At 39.2% G+C, this 20324-nt stretch overlaps 1 protein-coding gene and 1 long non-coding RNA gene across 4 annotated transcripts in view; one reads left to right on the top strand and one right to left on the bottom strand.

Moving 5' to 3' along the window:
- LOC140684010 (uncharacterized) overlaps nt 1-11743 on the bottom strand; it is a 34093-nt gene extending 22350 nt beyond the window's left edge. For both annotated transcript variants that reach the window (XR_012055807.1, XR_012055808.1), the window contains exon 1: nt 11604-11743. This is a non-coding gene — a long non-coding RNA (uncharacterized lncRNA). The remainder of the gene's footprint in view (nt 1-11603) is intronic.
- SYNPO2 (synaptopodin 2) overlaps nt 1-20324 on the top strand; it is a 76817-nt gene that overhangs the window by 24417 nt on the left and 32076 nt on the right. The window lies entirely within an intron of this gene.

Genomic DNA, 20324 nt, shown 5'->3' with positions numbered 1-20324 from the left:
CCATAGTTTTGTGATTCTCCTTTGAATACCCGCACCCTTTTCTTTCCTTCTAAAGCAGCTGCTCTGATCATACAGACCTTGTGTCAATTCAAGTTTTTAAAGCTGCACTGGAGATATTTCAATCCAATCAGACACTTGTGGAAATTCATTAATAATGAGCTTTACTGCTGCTATCCACATGTGCATCTTGTTATCCATCTTTCCTCTTCCTAGGGAAAAAGAGGTCCCACCTAGCACTTTAACAGATAGATAAATGAAGCATTTCTAAAGTGTCAGCAGATTCCTATAATAGATTCATCTTTGATCCATCATAACTGTTCAACATGTTCAAGAAGAACCCAGAGTGGGTATAAAAGATATGAAATACTGTGTGAGTGATCCTCTAATAGAACAGTATATAATTTCTAAAATCTACTTGCTGTTTCTGGCTTCTGGTTAGCAAACTAATGCAGATTGGGGTTTTTTTGAGAGCACCACACAATGTTATGTGTTTTTGTGACTTTCACAGTGCATCCATTGCAATAAGAAGCCCTTTTTAAACCAGTGTAGACTTATTACAGCACATAGAGTAAAATCTCGTGCTCTGAATATATTAAGCATGGCCACAGAAATTATCTTGAGCACCTGCTTGCAAAAGTTGCAAAACTTCTCCTTAAATAAGGAAATACAGACAGAAGATTGAATAGATAAGACATCAAAACAGAAACTTTCTCATTTACCTTCTGTCCCTAGGTGTGGTGATGTTTTCTCAAAGTTGTGAAGTTCTAATCATTCCCAAGGCTAAAAGCAAACTCCTCATATAATAAATCCTAAGCATAAAGCAGCCCCTACAGTTACAATACTTTGAGAAAAATCAGTTGATCCTCTAATAGTTAAAATTCTGGCTGCAGAAATACTTCTGTTCATTGAATTATGAGACAGGAACCCTTTATGAGCCCCAGAAAGTAATTCAGCCTTACTAATTTTCCATCAGAGCTTGTAATCTTGTCTAAACATTAGATTCCAGATTAAAAAAAATTAAAAAGGACCTTGAAACCAGAAAAGTAATTGAATACTGTTTTTTAAATTGTGGTTTCACTTTCTGTAGGAAGCAAATGTTCCTGTGGGGATCACCTGAAGGAATGCCAAATATCCATAACAGACTTCAGCACTGCATTTCATAGAGTAGTGCAAACCTTTTCACAAATAAGCAAGCTTAGAGGAGCTTTTCTCAGTTTCAAGTAAGCATGAATTGCTTTGTTGTCTCTTCAGTTTTCATGTGGAACTATGTGAAACAGAGAAATTTTAACAGAATTTTGCAAGGAGATTTGTATTAGTTCATTTAAATTCAATTACCAAGCATATAAGCTCTTTACATGGACATACTCAGAGAAAGCAAAATTTAAGTTTTCACAGCCATGCTTATGACCTTGAAATGTGAAGCTATAAAAACCACATACTTCAGAGTTTAGAATTAAATGAAGGACAAGCGTCACCTCTACTTCCCTCTTTTAAACATCTGTAAAAAATAAAGCTTATTTATCTTAATTAAAAGCTCTAATATTTGATTTCTTAAACATTAGGGTCAGTTATGCTTCTGGAACAAGCATCTTTGCACAAGCTATATATAGAGCAATTGTACAATGTTCAAACAACAATATACGTGCTTATAATCTGGAGATATAAATGAGCAACCAACAAAACACGGAGAATTATGCTGTGTTCGTGTAATGAGGGACAAGGTTTCTTAAAATTCTTGGAAGATTTCAGATCTTTTGGGACTGAAGTTATAACTCATAAACACTGATTCCTATCTACTCTCTCAGCCAGAAGTGGGACATGGTGTGAACTAACAATAGTCATAACCCACCAGAGCGCTCAAGCACATAATTTGTATAAATATGCATCATTAATTTATACAACAGCTATCTGCTTAGGCTCACAATAATGCTGATGCAGCTGGCTGAACCATGGCACTCAGAATTGTTACACAATTACAATCCAGCAATGAAACATAAAATGAGGCAACAGGAGCAAAAGTTTCTTTGTAATGATTCTGTTGCCACAAAACTGGAGGTTTTCACAAGCCCATATGAGACTCTACAAATAAATGCCAGCGGTATTTGCTATACTGTCCCAAAAAAATCCTCTCAGCATCTAAACCACACGGATCTTGTTTTTTCCTTTTGCAAGAGAATCACAACTTGAGTTCTATCTGTAACCTGCTGAAGTGATTTCAAGTGTCAAACTTCTGTCTGTACTAAAGAATGGGACAGAATAGAAAGCACACAGCAACCTCACAGAGGCCACTGGGGAAATGCTGTGTCCTAGTGACAACAACAATGGAAAAGGTAGGTTTCTGCAGCTAAAACCTGGAGCCAGACAGGTGCATTTTCCACTACCACACGTTTAGGTATCCATTCATAGGGTTTAGAAATGGAAATGTGGAAAAATAGTTACGCCAGAAAAAAATTTTGTGTAGACATAGTGCAAACTGAATATATCAACTGCCTGGAGACCCTGTGCTCAGAGACCTGGAACTCATCTTCTCTCACCTTCTACAACACATGTAGACATGATTGTTTTCTTTTTCTTTTTTTGTTTCTAGGAAACATAAGTTTAATAATTAAAAATATATATATATATCACATTGAATACAGAAAGAGATGACAAGATATCAGGGAATGCATCCACACAAAAAAAATGAAAAATTTAAAAGAGAACAAAGCTGAGTGAAGGAATTTTAGCAGCAGGAGACCATAGTATGTAGGTAAAAATATATAATGATAAAATATAAGAGTTAATAACCTTAGTCTTGCACAGAAGGGAAAAAAAAAGAGATAAAAAGCCTGAGCCTTGTTAAACTTTAGAAGTGTAATATAGATGTAAAGCACTAAAAATTATTGCTCTCATCTTATACACATATCACTTTCTACAGAGCTCAGGCAGCACCTTTACATAAAAGAGAGCTGGAATGAACCTGGTCTGGCAGCCTGATGTCTGGCTGAGCCTGAGTTCCCTGTGGATTTACACAAGTGCTACAGCCCAGAGCTGGGCTGGCATGGTCTGGTTGCCAATCACCAATTCATCTTTTAGGGTAGCAATGATGGAAACTCAAGGGCTGGGCTTGAGCAGAAGCCCAGCAGTCCCTTGCACACACAAGCTGAAAAGCACTGTTGAAGATATAAATCCACACAATCCTTCCAGAAGACCTTGAACCACTGATATTTCCAATGCTGAGCAGCAGAAGGCAAAGTTACAGAGGAAAATACACACAGCAATGCAGCAATGCTATCTGCATTTGGTTTAGCATAGAAAATTGTCAGGATTGAAGCTAAAACAAAAGTTTGGAAAGAAGAGTTTATGGTCTCTAAATGGAATGTGAAACTGCTGTACAAGGCGTGGATTCTGTTCCAGCTGTAGCCATTGCAAGCTCTCCCCCATACTATATGTCTATTCATAGCTGACTTGTCTGGAGAGAAAAAAAGATGAAGGGAAAAAAAATCCCCCAAAACCACTAGTGAGCTAAAGAGAACTTCTGTACAAAATGACTTTAAAGTTTTCCAACTTGCTTCACTCTTTAACACAACTTATGGATTCCCCTGCTTTAAGCTTCAGTACACCACAAGGAACCAGGCTTCCAAACTAACTAGATCCTATATTTTTGGTGACATATTTAGGCAACAGTTTCCTGAGGATCTTCTTTCCTTGTTTAGTTTCCCTGGTCCACATACTACTGAGATGCACTCACTTGTCTTACTGGAAGAACACATTTCTTTTAACAGTTTTCACAATATTTTCATATTTTTTTGTGGAGGATATTAAGGATAGTAAACAGTAACTCCAATTCTCTCACAGCAGAATATGAGCAATTTTGATTGGAATTAGTATATATTTTTCTAGCCAGCTTTGGAAGAATCAGCACAGAGTCAGGTCCAATTACAAGCAGATTTGTTGGAAGCATTTTCCTTTCAGCAACAGCATTAGTCATCTGAGAATCTGTGTGGGTGTCCATGCACTTATATTTTTCTATACTTCATAAAGGAACTCACCCTGATAGCTTTAAGCTGCGAGAAGCAGGCAAAAATGTCAATAAATATCAGGGTAAATCAGCTATTTGAGACCAGGAATATCCCAATGTGTTCCCTGATAAGGGAATTACATAGGATGGGCAGCACTGCTAAGACCATCCACTGTAATTATAGACCATTAAACTATGTGTTCAATATTTGTATCTGCTTACCTTAAGAACACATCATGAAAGAAGGTATTTGAGGGCAAGATATGGTCTGAGAAAAGAATAACTGACTTTGCCATTAAATAAAAAGAGCAATCTAATCTGTTTAAAACAGTCAATACAGGGTCACATAAAACATGACAGCCACATTCTGTGGAAAAAGGGATAACTGTAAAATTGATCTCTTAAGTCTGCTTTGAGAGTTCAGAATATAAGACAATTCATATTAATAACATCCTTTGTTAAAAAAAAAAAAAAAAAAAAAAAAAGATACAGACCACGAGGCACATGAGATTGCCGTGAGTCTAAGTTTATATTTTAGGATAATGCTCTCCAAAGACTCTTTGAACATTTCCTTGCTTGGCTTTTGTACAGTAAGTATGCTGTGAGATTTCAGGCTGACCTTTAGCTTTTGGAAATCCCTGAATCTGTGCTTGCAGAACAAGTCTGCACAATTCAGCTAAACAGAAGAAGGAAAAACAGTGAGGAATGTTTTGCTGTGAGACAGACTAATTTCTTTTAAACAAAGGAAACATTGCTGATTCAATAAAATAGAACTAGAGATGTGTTAAGTGGAAAGTAGAAGAAATGTTTGATCTGGCAAGTAAAATTTAAGTAAGGTGGCATTTTTCTACAGATGGTTGACAATGGTTGCCATTACACAGAGGATAAGTGGAAAGATATTGCTTTTGCCTTGCCTTTACTTGGGCCTGCAATGCATACAGCCTGAAGAACCAATGCTTTTTCCAGATGTGTGTAAAATCCAGCATATTATCCTTTATGAGGGAATGGAATAAGCCATCTCATTTACTTGTTGGGTGCAATCTACCTGTGGGGAAGCAGATAACATGCAAGGAAACTGTAGAATCACCACCACCATCATGGTTGCCAAGCTCCCTGCTGCAACTGCCCTTGCAACTCATCTCTCTCAGGCTGTACTGTGTGATAGAAAAGGGCAGCACAAAGGTAATGCCCTTTGATCATCTCCTTATCTGCAGGGAGATGTGTACCTATGCCCTAATCAATATTCATATCATCTAAGCTGCTTCTCAGGGAAAAAAAATCAAACCACAGCTAAAAGTTGTTTTATTAAGAATGAGCAACCTCAATCCTCTTTTCAGTTCTCACAAGCCTACTTAAAATACTACTAAAATTAGAATTTTGTCCTTTTTAATTCATTAGAATCCAAATAGCTTAGGCTGAGACAATGCCAGTGGTTTCCAGACCCACTTTTCCCAGTAGATTGCTTTAAGGGACTTTTATACTGGGAAATAAAACTAATGTCTTGTTTGTTCTCATATCTGACTGGGGACAGCAGATTCCAAAAGAAATACAAGAGTTATTTGTTTATGCTAAGATAAAGCCCTGATGTAAGATGTCATCTCATTTATGGTTTCTCCCATAAATTTAGTACACTCAGAACCAGATGCTACTTATTCAGAGTGATTAATTGTAAGGAAACTTCCTAATATCTGGGTTTAAGGTTTCTCAGTTTATTTCAGTTGGGTATGAAAACAGAGAGGAATGAAGTGCAGAGAACAAATATTGTTCCAGAAAAAAATGGAATAATTTTTCACTTCACAACCTGCAGTACTCTCAGCTCTTCTAAGTACAATACTTTAGGGTAATCAAAACTCATTTGAACTTCTCATATTTGCTATTGGCATTACTGAAATAATTTATAATTGAAAATCATTAGTGCTTTGAATGGAAAAGTTGAGTTACAGAAAAACAAGAAGCAGGGGTGTAGAAAAGAGGAGTCTGAGGGCCCTGAAATTAAGAGGAATAGTGAGCTCCAGTGCCTTGTATGTGTCTATGTTCAGGCTAGTTGATAATTTCCTCACCTTCCTCAGCATCAGAATTAGAGCAAATGAACCATATGAGGGTTGTGCAATCCATACAGCATAGCATGCTTCCAGGTATTCCTTCTTTTTCTAAGGTACCAAAAAGCAAGGAATAATTCAGGATAATCATGAAGCAGAGGGATTCTTTGGTAAAAACAGGGGTGTTCTGTAGGTGATCTCACTGAATGCAAAGCTACTATAATGACCAGAGGCAGAGAAGAATTTGCTTAGAAAGGAAATAAAAAAGTAAAAACCAAACCACTGTCAGAACTGGACAGGAAACATAAGCCAACTTCCTCTAAGCAAGCTAGTCACCAAAAAACCCCTTGATTTCTGCTTTATTACAAGAGATTTTGAGAAAACATGTTAATAACAGATATCCAGCTGGACTACAAGCAAGCATTAAAAGACAAATGACTGGTGCCTTATAAGAATATATGTTGCAAACTTTTGTTGTTATAGACTATGCTTCTAAATACATAGATACTTTCCCATAAGGAAAATCTGGAGAACAGATCTGGATGAAGCATAAATCTCTACATGAGTCATAATTAACTGTAGGGAAAGATTTTATCATTTCATGGTCCACACATACCTGTGCATGCTTGAGGGGTGGTATATAACATTCCCATATTTATTGCTCAGAACTGAAGCTATAGTTTATACATGTCCAATGACTCTCTACAAGTCACTAGTCTTTGAAAAATTCTCCTGTCATTTTGGTACTTGACAATCTGAATAGGAAGCCAGCACAGCTGTTGTGACACAGAGCCCAGAGCAAGTCTGGATGCAGCAATTGATGGAGAGGATAGGCAGCAGTGCTAAATCAAATAGTTAATTTCCTTACATGACTCACACCAGGAATTATTTGGGTTTCCTACATCTCACTGCATACTGCAGTAACAAGAAGAGACTTCCAGAAGTTTTTTGTGTGTGTGCCTGTTCTCTCCTCAATGTTTCTGTCCTGAGCTGCTCTTCTTCAGTTGTAGGCCGTCTTCAATACAGATGACTCATAATGAAGTGTTCTCCAAATGCAAGGTGAACCAGCATCTGCAGGGGATTAGGGTGACACCAAGGCCATTCCAGATTCTCCGTATTAGATATGAACTTGGGTCAGGAAACAAATTAAGCACTTGCTCATTGAGTCATCCAGACACTTAACTCATCTCAGCCATACTTCGGGAGGTAGTTACACTCCCAATAGCAAAAGTGATCTGCAATCTGTTTTGTCAGATGAGTCCAGCTGCCTGATAAAGGCATTGGGAGTTATAGGAGTCTTATTTTCAATAACCAGACCTTGTTGGAGTCACCAATAAGTGGAGTAACATTTTCAAAATGATTGCAGAATCCTCTCTAGCACAGACTGTAGCTTCCTACACCGACCCAGAAGAGTGAGAGATCATATAATACACTCTCCTGTGGCTGCTGCCCTCTTGAGTGAAGTCAGTCTGGGCCTTATGGAGTCTCAGTTCTGTGCTAAGTTATTCCAGAAAGGAATGCATTTCTCTTCTCTTACGTTATTTCTTTTCAGACACAGAGGTAAAGTGAGTCTGTGTTTTCAAGTATTCATGTTGCAGGCACTCTTCCTATCAAAAATATGGCTGAGATGAACCAAGGCTGTTTGGGGCACCATTCAAGACATGTTTGTGGGGGCCTTTTCAGTTCTGTGGCAACTGCACATTCAGTCAGGTCCTGTAGACCGGGCTCCTGGCTGGTTTTCCCCCTTTCCCATAAGATTATTTAGGGGGTTATAAGGCACCAGCTAGCATTGAGCAGAGATGTGTGGGGCTGCTTGAGCCTTGAGGGGTTGTTGCTCCACTGATTGGAGCTAAATACCTTGTATCTACCAACCACACTGATGATCACTTGCAATGGGGCTTTGTCAAAACCTCAGTCACAAAAAATTAGAACTTGTACCTAGTAAAACTTCACTCAAAACCACTGAAACCAGTTCCTAGCCCAGAGGATTAAACCAGAATAGACAATTCCTGACAGAAATTTGCTTAAACTCTTCTAAAATCCTCCAGTGAAGGAATTTCTGGGCTCATAACCTAGCAAAATCCTTCATTGTCCTCAAAAATACTGAATATATAAGCTTACATTTTCTTCACTGCAAAGTTGATTTCTTGGTGTTTTAAGCTTACAAAAAAGAACCAAAAATTTTCCTGCCTTCTTTATAATAGTTTCCTGCTGTGAAGAGGTTAAGTCCTCCCTCCCATCTCTATACTTGTTTTTGTGTTTGTTTTGGTTTTTTTTTTTCCAAACAAGAAAGACTGAATACAGTAAATTCCTCCCCAGCTTCCTCATAGGTCATGCTTTCTAACTCTTTGAGCATAGTTACTGATCTACTTTGGACCCTTTCCAAATTGCCCACATCTTTCTGAACTCGACAGGGTACTCACAGCACCAAGTAAAGATGAATAATTACCTCCCATGTTCTGCAGATTGAGCTATCTTATTAATATAGCCCAGGATCACATTTCCCTCCTTTCCTAAGGAAAGAACCCAACAGACAACATAAATCCTACCACCTACCTCTTGCCCCAGGCTTCCCTTATTCAGTTTAGAGTCACACTAAATACCCCCCAGAACCTCAGTAGCTCAACTGATGCCTACAGGACACTTCCTCACTTATAAATTCCATTTTTCAAGTGAAAGAGTTTTTGTTACTCTAACGAATTATAAAAATCCACTTTTTGTCTTGCCAATCAAAATGAATGTGGCTCTTTTACAATGCCAACAATCACACCTTGTGGGCTCTCATTAGTCATTTATATGTGTATACTCTTGCTCCAGTGAGGGACTAATGAAAATGAGTAACAAAAGAGCATCCTTTACACAAGTCTATAACACTGTTTGGATGTAGAATGTTACTTAAAAAAAAAACCAAAAAACCAAACAACATTTTCCAAAGGATCTAACCCTGCAAAGTCAGACAATAATGATAAATTCACATCAAAGGCTTATAAGGCAACTCCTTCCCTGGTGTCTCAGAGTACATTAGTAGTTTTCCAATCAAAGATAGAATCTTCTGGCAATAAAGTGTGGTATGCTTTGTTTAAGGAAATACAGAAACTCACAGGAGATCTGCCATTAATGATAGCAGCCAATTTTCAATCCTGTGGGGATACTTCCCTGCATAGAGGGACTTGGTGAAAAGCCTCATGTTCTCACATCAACTAACATGTGAGAAGACAGAGAAGCACAAGAAATGCTCTATCACAATGGTCTTAGTGAGGATAAAAAAAAAAAAAAGATAAAATGTCCCTATCTCAGCTAGATCAAACTTGTGATTCTTACTGTTAATCTGAAGAGATTGTAAAAATAGATTAAGAAATGTGAAAATGGTACTGAAGAATTTGCAATACTTTGAATGTGCAATATGAATGTGCTTACCTCCATCAGAAATGATGTTTTTTAATAAAGCTGCTCAAATATTTCACATCAAATCACTCCTCTTTGCAAAACTGCATTTTAAAGTCATTCGCTTTGGGGAGCAAAGAGTTTTAATGAGGGAAAGTTCCAAGCTTTCTGGTTTTTTGATTGATTGTGTTTTGGTGGTTTGTGGTTTTTTAAATATCCTTAGCCTATCTGAACAGATCTTAGTGTTCATATTTCACTGCTGTCAAAAATATTCAGACATGGAAAATTATAAAAAAGCCACCCACTACTGTAGCTGCAGCTAATATTTTTTGTGGTTGTAGTTCTCCTTTCCCCAAGTCCTAATTTTGACCTTATCTTCTTTTCTTTTTCCCTTGTCCTTGTTCTCTGCTCCCTTTTACAATATATCAAGACAACAACATATGCAGCTTAGCAAACAGTGCTCTGGTCTGCAAGTTACACTTAGCTATAAAACCATCTTAGTTTATTGAATTGTGCCTGTATTGGGTCTATTAAGTAAAAAAAAAAAAAAAAAAAAAAAAAGAGCAAAACCAAAACGAAACAAACCAAAACAAACAAACAAAAAAACCCCAAAAAACTAATAAAAAGCCCAGAAATACAAAACCAAACAAAAATAAAACAAAAAACCCAAAACAAACCAACAAGACATCTTGATAACTATGCATGTGATTTATTGTAATTTACTTTGGGTATGACCTACAGTGGCCATTTGTGATAGGAAATGACTAGGAAGCGGGATTGTATAGAAAAGAAATGATAATTCTTCTAGGAGCAGGACTTTTCATTTTCCTTAGGCGGGGATTTACTGCCCTCTGGTGTTTGAGACAAGCACAGAGCAGCCGGGGACCAGATTAACTTCAGCTGTAACACCAGCTGACTTGGGAAACCTTTAATCAGAAAGTAGCAGTCTCACCTGACAAGCACAATTAAACTTTGCACTGGTGGCAAAGCTTTCCACTAAATAAGACCCAATTACCGTGGATGTCTTGGTTATTATCTCATTAAAGTCAAGCTACATTATATTGCATTGTACAAAGGGCACAGCATGTGTGTGTGCACCTTAGCAACAGGAGCAAAAAAATCAGTAATTATCAAAACGGACCAAATTCCACCACCCTACTTTTAATAAATAATCTGACTTGTTCAAAGAGAAATTTGGGCCCTCTGGTGGTGATCAACATTCATATGAATCCAGCACTTTCTAAAGCTAGAGATAGCAGTTAAATTCATCAAAGTTATGTTTTTATATGTATGCTTTATGATAATTCCATAAATTTTTCATAATATTTTTTCCTGTATCACAAGAAAGCAAGGATAGTGGTGTAAAAGTCAAAAAATACCTTATCCTACATTTGCCTGGTGTTCTTTACATGTGATGTTTAAATATTCAGTTCTAATGACAAACACGGTAAGTACAAACAGACAATATTTAGAAGTACTCAACAGAAAAATAACCATTTAGCATTTCCCCTCAATCTCATTTCTTTTACCCAGTTTGTTTACTTCTTTCTTGGATGCTCAGAACAAGTATCACAGCAAATATATTTCAAAACAGCTACAGAGAATGACTCCAGGACTAGTAAGATGTTTACAAATATTTTGGAAATTGGTGGCATCTCAAATAAATCTTTATCCTTAATTAAATTCAGGCTCACACTAACACACGCACAGTGCAGCTGATTTTTGTAACATTGTACATTTTGTGCTGCTGAGTTAACCTTCAGCTAATAAGAGGAGGCCTGAGGAAATAATTGTACAATCATGACTTAGACTGATGGTGTTTGTTGACAACACAATGGTATTGCTTAATCCTATTTGTCTCCTACAGCAGCATTTCAGTAAGAAAATGCTGCTGCTTTTGTGTTAAAGAAGTGCTTGTGCTCACTATATCCTTCAGAGGCTTTTTAACATGCAGAATATGTTACTGTCTTATATGACTTGAGATTACTGAGCCCAGAAAACAGAAGTGTGCTTATCTAGACAGGTATGAGAGACAGACACTGGAACAAAGCTTAAGAAAAAATTGCAGATTGAGTTTATACTGATACCAAAATTTTGAAGTTACTATTTTAAAAAGATTTTGCAACTGAAATAGAAACATAAAACCATTTAAATGATCAAATATGTATCCTTGTACTAACCATTTGAGATGATCTATCAGTGATAATTAAAATTTCAGGTGTGATGTTGTGTCTCCCTGGTTTTCAGGACTTTCAAGTTTTTCCTTGACATATCCAACCAATGTAGTGGGAGAAGCTCAGGTGATGGAGGGTTATATACCTTGCTGTAATCAAACAAAAAAAAAAAAAAAGATTTTGCCTCAGTTAGTACTTCTTTTTCTCAGGTCCAAAAGTGCCTTGGAGCTTATAGTCCATTATTAACATCTTGGAATAGGCATTTGTATATTAACATATTTGCATTTACATGTTACAAATTGAAACACTATGCATCACATTTACGTCATAATGGAAAAGGTAGTGTTGATCAAATGGAAGCTTTTAGTTATTTGGGAATTATCAGTTCTGATCTCTCTATGGACAGTAGCTAAGAAAACAAAAACAAATCCAAGTGAAGAACAGTATCTTTGACGTGAAGCATGAAGATGGCAGTGGAAACCACACTGAATAATTCAGAATACATTAAGACAATGACTGACCAGATGTACAACATTTTAAGAAATGGCTTGTCAATACCAGAAAATATCGGCGTCTGTTACTAAAAGCGAGAAGAAAAAAGTTCATTACCATCTGAAAGCACAGCAAGCAAAAATCAGAATTAATTACCAAACCTTCAGCCAGTTGCTTGTTCGGGAAACAGTGTGGGGATTTGTTTAATCCCAGAAGGAAACTGTCCAGGAACTGTGGAAAGGCAGCCCGGGATTCCTGCCCGGAGACAGCTGCCAGGGGATGGAGCGAGGAGCGGGGGGCCACGGACCCATCTCTGGGCGCCTCAGGGAGGGACAGAGGCACCTCAGAGGGACCAGACACCTCCGACTCCTGCAGGGTGACCCCTCCTGGACAACGTATAAATGCTTTAGCAGGACAATATAGCGGAGTTACGGCCACGTCCCTCAGGTTTTTCAGGAACGACGCCTGGCAGTCCCGGCCCTTCCCTGAGGGCGGGTCGGCGCTGAGCGCTGGCCGCCAGGGGGCGCTGCGAGACCGCGGGAAGCGGGGCCCGGCCCGCCGCGCAGGCGCAGCACGGCCGGGCCTGTGCTCGCCCCGCCGTCAGCAATTAAAGCTGATCTCGCCAGTAACTCCGCAAAGGTACCCCTGGGCCCCGACATACCTGAACTGCTTCTCACACCCGTAATAATTAGCCAGGATCAGTATGTCGCATGTTTCTAAATGCTCGTAATTTTATTTCGTTTGAATTAAAAAAAAAAGTCAAAGTAGAGATGTTGTTTCTCCCGCTATTCCTGGCTCAGTGTGCTGAATGGATGAACGAATGCCCCTCGTTCAAGCTGCCTATGCTCCAGCTTTGCCACCAGTCTGTCTGCCCTGTATTTCCCTTTGCACAACCTGAGATCATTGTCTTTCCTATGTTACGGGAATGCACACATTAATTCCAGCTGCTGGTTTTTCATTCACCCCTCATTCAGTGTAGCTGTTCCCCATTTTATTCACCTGAAGCCAAAGAGGTTATGTCACAGCTAGCCAGACAATATAAAAACAGAAGTAGAAACCCTGGGCAAGTTAAGACCAGTATCATTTCAGTCCCATCCCTAATTCAGAATTCATCACAGGAGCTGTGTTGGACTACAGAAGTGGACCCAGTGTCCTTAATTTAGTTCTGTTACCTCATTTAGTCCTTACTCAAGCAAAACCAGATTGGCTTCAGCTGCTGTGCTGACATTGGCAATAACTGCTAAAAGCAGTGTCACCTGGGCTGCCTCTGAAAGTCCAGCCAGACCAGAAGTCCAACAGCTCCTCTCCAAACTGTGAGAGAAATCACAGTGAGAACATTAACTGAGAACACGAGTTTATCCAATTCTGTACAGATCTTTTCCCTCTCTATTAATACAAACCCAGATATTAAGGGTTACAGAGTTAGGTGTTTCCTGGGTGATTCTATGTGACTAAAAAACATGCTTCAGAAGAAGGCTCCCCAGCAAAGCTAGACCTTCAGATGTTCTTCCATTTTCCTGCCATTAACTGCGACTGCTGAGCCCACCTGACCTGATGGCTTTGCTGCTGCACCCATTCAGTTTAGGTGTCCTTTGTACCCAGGATAAATAATAAATATATACCTGTAAAGGCTGAATCTGTAACATCACGCTTTATTTAGTTTTCCAATGAATAAAACAATGATTATTTGTGGTGTTTTCCCTTATGTTGTCACATGTTAGCATAGTAAGTTGTCTTTTGGCATCAAACTCCACTTGGAAGCTATCTCTTCTCTCTTGCATCATCACTTCAGATCAAGAGCCTTGTCTGACATATTTAATGGCTAAAGCACTTGTTTCAAGAACTTGAGAGAAATCAGAATACTGAAAAACAAATATTGAGTCTTCAGTTTTCATCTCAGTTCTTTCTCACCCACAAAAGACAACCAGATGAGAGTATCCTTGTGTTTTTCACTTTTATACAGAATTATTCTTCCCAGCTGAGTGACAAATACTCTCATCTATAATAAAAAAGTAATGGTCTCCCCAGCACAGCCTTATATAGTTCTTTGAGTAGAATCTCTCTCTAAAAATAGAAATCTCTTTGACATTGAAGCTCCAGGCAGCAAGGAAACTGTTGCATTTCAAGCCGAAGCTTTTGGAAAGCGCGCTCTGTATTTCCTTTACGAGTGTCCCACAAATGTTCAAAATGCATGACCTGTCCTGTCATGAACTTTGAGCAAACAAGATTTTTGCAGCCGGTGCTGTTGCAGCAACACCTTCTTAGAAACAAGTAATAAAAAAAGATGCAGCACTGGCAAAAGGTGCTGGATTTACAGCTCTGCAAAAATAACACTCTTTCTTTCCCTCCACCCCTGTCCCCAGACATAGCTGCCAACTTTTCCCAGACTGCCTGACTGGGCACGATATCCTGAGTTAAGCCCAACACTTGCACTGAGGACAACAGGACAGACAAAAACAAACAAACAGAAATCTCACACATCAGGGTAGCAGTTTTTTCCAGTTCTCAGGCAGATATTCCTCTTGGAACTATACAGAAAGGAAGGGCAGGGGGAATACAAATCCTCTTCATCCAGCCTTTGAAGATGTTGACAACTTGCTCTTACTAAAGTCAGGGACTAAACAAGCCAAGTCTGCCAGCATACTGGAATTGGAGACTGTAAGAATAGGAGGCCTAATTCCTGGGAGCACTAAGTCCAGGAGCATTAAACAGAGCTCAGCACCGCTGTGTTAGACTGGCCTCAGACACAAACGTGCAAGGACAACAGCCACAACTGGACATGAGAGCCAGAAGTCTGGCTCAGCTTCCACATTTACTGTTGGAGTAAAACAGCATTTTCTCAGTGTTCTGACTACTACTATCCATTTGCCATGCCAAAATAGTTCTTCTACCACTGTAATATTTCCCTGGAAGCATATATTACATTAATTTGAAAACGCTGATATTTCCAAATTATTAAATGTGAGTGAGTACTGATCTTAAAATCTGAAGAGGAGAATGGGATATGATTCTAGCCTACCCTGGGAGAGATTAATTCTTCATTCAGCCTTCAGTTCCAGGGCAAGTCTCATGCTCTACTCGTAAGATATTTTGTTTTTAGTCTGGTTGGTCCCACAACTGACTTACACAGGATTTTATTTAAAAGCTGAAAGACAGATCATGAATACTATTCTCCATGTCAATTTCATAAAACCTGCACTATTGTCATGTGTTCAAGAGCTGCCTTCACAAGAAAGGATTAAGGGGGTGACAAAATGATCTTTTCAATAGAAATATTTATTCCTGTTTATAATTATCTTTGGTTAAAGCCACCTCAGATTTAGCCACTGAAAAAGAAAGATGAATTTTTGTGACAGTTTGCATCAATCTGTCTATGGCCATTTTAGAGCTTGATAAAACTGATAAATTTAAAACTAGGCAAATTCTGGAAATATTTGCTAAAAGTTGAGACTCAGATAAGGAAATCTTCGTGGCAGATTATAGGCTTTAATTTTTTAGTTGAAAGTACAGGTTAAAAATCTTGCCCATTGTTGTTGCCCAGGCAGGTGAGAAAGCCCACATCTCCTAATTTCCTGGAGGTTTTGAAAGCATCTCCCAGGAGTCTTCAGCCTCCATTTTCCGCATCATTAGGGCTTCCAGCACAAGCAAAGAAACCTTATCTCTTCTTCTGGGAGGAGAAATAGATCACTGACCTCCCCAGGTTTCTGGCCTCTACCAGGCTAGGATATCCTTGTTGTCCATCCACTCTCAGAACCATCATTGCTGCTTTCCTGCCCAGCTTTATCTGAGTCATCAGGGAGATGTGAGGCTGATGAACATCCAAATTTCCTGATGAGTCACAAAACAGGAGCTGTCCAGGACAGCAGCCAGACAACACTGGAAGGCCTTCACATGAACCTACGTGTTGGCACTCACAGAATAGTCACCAGCTTTGGCAGAGCTTTTCCTCCTAAACACCAAGGTGGGTTGGCCTGAGACTGTCTCAGTTTTAAAAGGTTATTTCAAAACATTACACCGTAAGCATGAGGAATACTAAGGAATTAAAAGATTGATAATTTATTCTGCATGTTTTCTTTGACTGTTTCTTTAAATTGTGAGTCTTGGGAGGCTTGTCTGAAACTCTACCTCATGGCTAAAGCTACTTGTCAATATAAATTTGCACACTACCTGTCTCAGATATGAAGAATTGAGTAATTAGAGAAATGTCAAGGAAGAGTGAAAATTCAGTGAAACAGGCAGTTTTGAAATTTGTCAGTAAGAACTTTCCTAGGAAGTAGGGAAGCCTGAGTCCAGCTGACTTATTTTGAGGAGTGGAAGGAATAGATACAGTTCAAGAGATAGCAACATGGTGGAGTTTCATGTGAAGCCCTGGTAAATAAATCTAGCAGCTTTCACAGAGGACCATTTTTCTTTAGACTAATTCTGATTTAGTTGAACAGTCCAGGTAAAGATGACCACAAGCACTGGGAGCTGGAACACAGCCCCTGTATGGACCTCTCAGCTAAGTTTAGGCCACTATTTGATTCATACTTCTCAAATGACGTGGAAGACTGTGCTTTCCTGTGAAGATTATTTGGCATTGAGCACTTTGCTTGTGCATAACACAATAATTGTTTAATGTATATTATCTAGATACTGCCTTTACCATATGCTCACGTTATTTAGTTTCTTTTAACAATGTCTCTCATTTGTGCTAGTACAGCCACCAAAGCCCCCCTACCCCCCGTAATCTGAGATCTGGCCCAGTTGTGCTGAGCTTTGTACACACAGAAAGCTCCCACAGTAAACACAGGGCACTGCTTTCTCCACTGGGAGTGAGGCAAAGCTTCCAGTTACCTCTGCATGGTGTTGACTGAATTGCTGCCTCAGCAGTGAGGCAAGTAGCAAGAAATACATCACTGGGCACACATTTGAGGATAACCTTGACATCACTGACAGTGATAGCTACAAGCCCTTGCTGAAACAGAAACCTGTAAGATGGCATTTGTTCCTTCTTGCTGCCTTTGCTATTCCTTTCGGGAGGATGATCATATGGCATGCTCATGTATTTGCAAGCTCATGACATAATGTTAAGGGATTGTAATAAACAATACCATTTTGGGGAATAGACTGGGGAGACTGAACATTTAACTGTCACTGGAGCAGTTTTGGTTTAAGGATTAAATATGTTGTCTCAAATCCAGATTTGTAATGACAATCCTCCTGTCTTTCCTGCTCTGCCTGTTCCCATCCCCCTTGCATCAAGAGAATTTGGGCAGGTGACCAATGGAGTGAAAATGAGACAGGGAGCCACACAGAACAGAGTAATTGATACAGGATATGAAGCTAGGAATGGGTGGATTTGATGAAGTGTACACCAGTAAACTGAGTGGCTCATTTGCCTGCCAGCAAGATGGATTTATAGCCTGTGTGTCACTAAGAAGCCAGTCATCCCCCCTACTGCTACCTCCCCAAAAAACCTTCATGCCCCTTGTGTCCGCCTGCAAAACGTTGCTTAATCTGAAAGGCAAGTCACAAGTCAAAGCATCAAATTACACAAACATGCTTTGGACTAAACAGGGGAAAGTACAAAGACCTCCAGCAAACTAGTTTCTTCTTTTTCTTTTTCTTTTTCTTTTTCTTTTTCTTTTTCTTTTTCTTTTTCTTTTTCTTTTTCTTTTTCTTTTTCTTTTTCTTTTTCTGCATATTGCAGTTCCTCTACTCCTCAGTGACAAGAGTTCTGCCCCAGGTTAGGCAGTGGATATACTTATCACAAGAACTATCTATCTATCTATCTATCTATCTATCTATCTATCTATCTATCTATCTGTCATGTCTATTGTAGCACATATTGCCTCCAACAGTTCAGCAGCAGATAATGAAGATATTTGAGATCCCCGTTAATTCTCCCTTGACCTTATCATTATAGAAAATCTGGTCTCCAGGACATAAGGTATACTGCAGTTTAAGACTTTTTATTCTTTTGTACCAAAGCACTCAGTAAAGTTTCTTTATTTTCTCAGTCCCAAAGAAGTACTGACAATGCAATTATCTCTCTGCATGGGGAGCAGTGGGAAGGAAGAAATGAAAACATAGCTACAGTGTTCACAGAGAGATCAGAGTTGGTTAGGACTTAGAAATAAGGCAGGAAGCATACAGCCAGTCACTGCTCAAGCAGTGCAAGAAGAAAAGGGGAATGGAAATAGAGCAGACAATGCACATCTACCATACTATCTACACATCTACCAAAGCAATGGCATCATCCCTCTCCTTGTCACATGTTCCACCATATCAAAAGTTCACTGTAAAAAGGTAAAGCAGCACAACATTTTGCTTTTGACACATCAACTACAAGTATACCATGGTACACTCCAAGAAAGGCTATGCACTGGATCTGCTGTACAAAATGGACAGCAGAATTTAAGTGCCATACACCCAAGCTCACTGTTGGGAAATCTGCTGCGTCGCCAGCATACCACATCAATATTTCAGAGGTCATTATCTCATCTCTTCTTCAGCTGCTAACTTTGGATTCCTGCCAGAAAAAGGCAACCACCAGTAAGATGATACACCAGTACATTAGGCAAGGCTTTTGGGAAACTGAGCAGGCTTTTCTTTTCACTGAGATCAGTGTGCTGTCTGGGTCTAAATGGCACAAGTGTTCTGTCAATATATAAATGGCCAAACAGGTTCTGTAACCCTCCCACGACAGAATGTGCAAGAAGTTCTATGAAACTGCATCTGTCAAATAGACAGTGTGAAGATCTGAACCTTTATGTAAGTACTTCTGACACTGTGGGAAGGAGGAGACAACAGTCACCGAACTGATCCAGAATCAAGAAGTATGATTCCACATGTACAGCGCAGCAGAAGAAATGGAGACAGAGTTTATCAAAAAGTAAACCAATAACTACCTGGTACCATATCTCCTCTGCAGAATGTCCCATGAACTTTTACATGAGCAAACCATGATTAAAGGTCTGCTTTACCAGTGAGTTGCTAAGTAAAGGCAGCACCTTTGCAATGGGATTCATTGATTTTAAAGTTAAATAGTACCTTTGTTTTATGTGGCTTGGCATCCTAGATCTCCTGTGTTGCCATAAACTACTATAATACTATCCAAGCGTTCAATTTCTCCCATGATGATCTTAGTGATAATCAATGGCAGCACTCCTGTGCATTCAAAGAGTGCTATCCTACCTCCCCTTCTGGAAAGGCTTTTTGAACATTTAGTAATAAAACTATGTCTGGACATATTAACTATTTTCTCCTTTGATGTCTTCAATGTTATTTTGTCTCATAACCCGTTTAGGAAGATAATTACCTTTACAGACAGACATGAAAGTGGATGTCTCTAGGAGGTTTCCTTTAAGACCAGAAGGAGAAAAGGGTGGGCTGAACTGCCCAATTCCCAATATCATTATCCTGCTACTGGGAAGAATTTGGTGAGAGGAAATATTCTGTGCTTAACTTACAAGCCAAAGATACTTCATTATTTAAAGCTTCCTCTCAGGAAAACCGTTTGGGAGATAACTTAGAAGCATCTTTGTTTAACCCAGTTAATTAACAGGCATTTGCATTGTCTCACCAGTTTTACTGTGTAAATCCTGCATATAATCCCCAAAAGAGGGGACACAGACACTTCAAGGTAAAATACAGAAACGTAGTTTATACTCATACTGTCTCTAATAATATTATCTATATTTAGAGTAGCTAAAGTCACAGCACTTGAGCTTTAGCTCTGGGGCAAGGCTTCTCATTGCACTCCCATACATTCTGAAGAGCTAGGGAGCAGTTGGATCTCACAATCCCAGGCAACTTGCCCTGTCTAAAGCTTTTACTTTGTGGCTTTTACCCTGACTGATTCTGAAAGAAAGTAGCTTATCTGGTAGAGAAATTCAGTCCAGAGAGGATGAGAACTGGAATCAGCTTGATGCAAATTCACCTCCAGGCACCACAGATGCAAACAGCTCGAGCCACATCACACAGCAGACTCAAGCTCAAGTACAGGCACGGCTAATGAAAGGAGACTAAAAGTTGGTATGCCAGCTCTAAAGAGGCCCTTTATAAGAGTAAAATGCATGCAGCCATTGTGGAGTTTGTATACAGAATACATACACCCAGGTAAATTATCCCACTCCAGCTCCATCAGTGACACTGTTACCTCACTAGCATTTAACCCATTTTGCTCAAAATGCAGTCCATAAGCTTGAGCCCTGTCCTACAAAAAATCCCTTCAGTTTAGACCTGAACCTG

Source organism: Taeniopygia guttata, chromosome 4 (assembly GCF_048771995.1).
Source record: "Taeniopygia guttata chromosome 4, bTaeGut7.mat, whole genome shotgun sequence".
NCBI lineage: Eukaryota > Metazoa > Chordata > Aves > Passeriformes > Estrildidae > Taeniopygia > Taeniopygia guttata.
This window is presented reverse-complemented; position numbering and strand designations above follow the sequence as displayed.